Genomic DNA, 2,861 nt, shown 5'->3' with positions numbered 1-2,861 from the left:
GTACCAGGTGCAATCCCCAGAGCCTCAATGGAGTTTACTTCAGAATATTCTTGCTGTAGGTTCAAAGCCTTCCTCCAAACTAAGGAGGTGAATGTCACTGGACCTTCAGCACCTTCTGCTGTAGCAAGCTATGGCTGAACTGTCACTGCAAAGGGCAGTTACTTGGAGCACCTGTTTCTGAATCACTGAAGAGCTTAGTTTAGCTTTCTCCTGTCTCTTTGTTATGGGAACTTCTGAGTCTGTTGGAAGAGCCTTGGATTAGGCAAGGGATGGTTTCTATTTATTTTAGATGACTGTGACTTCTGTTTGGTTTGTGTCCTTTCAGGAGTAGGGTGGTGCTTGAAAATAGGGTGATCTTGTCATTTTCAGAGGCTTGGATGCTAATGTCCTCCTAAATCCTCCTTTAGTCACTGTAAATTGCTGTAAGTTTTTCTGTGCTGGGGTCTAACTATGTCTTTTTATACTGTGAGAACAATGGGATTCAGATGTTGGGGAGGGCCTTGAGGGACTACTGTAATACAAATAATAGATTAGTACAACATGCCACTTGGAGTGTGAAAACCATAGTATAAAATCCCAACAGATGCATTCCTTCACTGTTCTGGCAAATAAAATTGAACAGCAAACACAGAAAGTGGATGTATGTGCACCTGAAGCAAAATCATCTTTCAGCCAGAGAGAATTCTAGTGGAAACTGTTGTGCTGTGTTTGCCAAGTCTCAGTTGTGACTGTAGTGAGCTGCCTTTCCCACATACCTCCCTCAGGCAATGAAAGAATTAGATGCCAGGATTTTTGCTAGCTTGGCATTACACAAAAGGCCTGTGGGCTGGGTACAATGGAATTTAGGCTGGGCAGGGAGGCAGGACACACCAGCATGAGTCTCCAGCAAACAATAGCAACAGCAGGATCAAAACAGCAGGCAGAAAGCATATGCACAATTACCAACAGAAAATATCTGGAGCTACAAGGGAATTACATCCTCAGCCTTGTCCCCGAGCAGGATCCCACTGTTGTTAACGTAACTGCTACTGAACTGGGCATAGATTTCACACAGTGAAACACATATTATCCAAAGGAGGAAGGTGAAAATCAGAGGGATTAACCTAAGGCAATAAATTCCAGTCAATTCCTTCAGGTTAGCAGGGCATTAAACTAGCCGACATCCAGACTTCCGTCATGTCACAGAAGCACAGGCACAGAAGCAGCAGAACAGAAATTCAGACCAGTTGTCAACAACAGAATTTGGTACACAATGAAGCAGGGAAATAAATACAGTCATATTTGAATAATAAGTACTCAAAAGAGAAAAGCTGGAGGAAAGAGTCATTCCTTTTGCACATAAACCTGTTACTTAATCTTCCCTTTTAGAGTGGGAGGATGAGGAGACGACATAAAATGGTTTCTTGATTGAATAGGACATAAACATAAGAAGAGCTAGTCGAAAAACAGGTAATGTTGGGGATGGGACTTACAGGAAAAAAAGGTCTTATAAAAATATTTCATTAAAAATATGAATCTGTTTTTTTCTCGGTGCATAGAGAAAAGCATTTTTAATTCCACATATCTGAAGATCTCCTGTTCTGTCTAAGAAGTGTCCCTCATGCCTGAAGTTTTGCACCTTCTGTGTCATATTGACATTGAAAGAGAAGGGAGAGAGAAGGATCAAAATGAAAATATGGCAGGTAAAAATGGGATATTTAACTTTTGCAGAACTCAATAATTTTGTTGGAAAAAAAAAATGAAGATAAACGGTGTATGTAGCTGGAGAAGAAAGATCTGAATAATGTTCATCACAGCTTTAACAAAGAACCATGAGTAGCTTCATACAGTTATCAGAAATTGCTTAAAACCATGTTACCATCCTAATACACTCAGGTAGTAGCATGCAGAACTATGCACACTCAGATAGTAGCATCTTTTGCAAATTAGGCTATGCTAACATTCAACATTTCAACTCAAAACACACACACAGAAAGAAAATTTGTCTCATTTTTTGTAACTAGTCAAATTATTTTGTGAAAATCCTTTCTCTGGTATGATTCTGTGGGCTTAGGTTTTGTGCTACAGACAGAAATACATGGTTTTATGCAGCTGATAATTTTCTGTAATTGGCATTGATTTTTGAGTTTGACCTCTGTCTGCTGCATTCTCAGATCATTTTCTAGTTGTCAATACACATGCTCCTGAAGTTGAAAAAACAGCTAAAAACCGAACCTGAATAAATGGATCCTGACCATACTGTGTAAATGTCTTTAAGCATTTCATGGAAGTTTGAAGGTGGGAATTGAATGACACTTAATTTTTGCAGAGGTCTTGCAAGTAAAAAAGCGTGCATGAAAAATAACACATACATCTCCTTAAAAACATTTCCCACTCCTCACAGTAGAGTATTTCAGGAACTTCCAGCCTGGTACTTCCCAGCTTAACAAGTGACAGACATGGAATAGCTTTCAGTTGACTCACAGAAGAAAATTGTCAAGAATAAGGACAGAAAGTGTTAGACATTTCAGAAAGAGATGCCAAGTTGGATTTCACTTTAAGGTAGCTAGTGAGAAGATTTCCAAACTGCTCATGCCAATTTTAAGCAAGAATATAAAGACAAAAACTTTAAGCAAGTTTTAAAATCTTTTTGCAAATCCTGTGATTTCTATATATTAGTCTCCCATTGTGATCATAGGGACCAGGACCCATAAGGAGTGCAGCCAAGACTTAGCACAGTTTTCCTTGCTTGCAAAGAGCCAAAACATCTCTATATGCATAGGTTGCTCCAAAAGTAATGCCTCCTGTATATTTCCACAGAAATAAAAACAGATTAAAGAAAAGAAAAGAAAAGAAAAGAAAAGAAAAGAAAAGAAAAGAAA

The sequence above is a fragment of the Lagopus leucura genome, unplaced genomic scaffold (assembly GCF_019238085.1).
Source record: "Lagopus leucura isolate 7727_CA_CO unplaced genomic scaffold, USGS_WTPT01 Super-Scaffold_100001, whole genome shotgun sequence".
Lineage (NCBI taxonomy): Eukaryota > Metazoa > Chordata > Aves > Galliformes > Phasianidae > Lagopus > Lagopus leucura.
The sequence above is the reverse complement of the archived record's forward strand: the minus strand, read 5'-3'. Positions refer to the sequence as shown.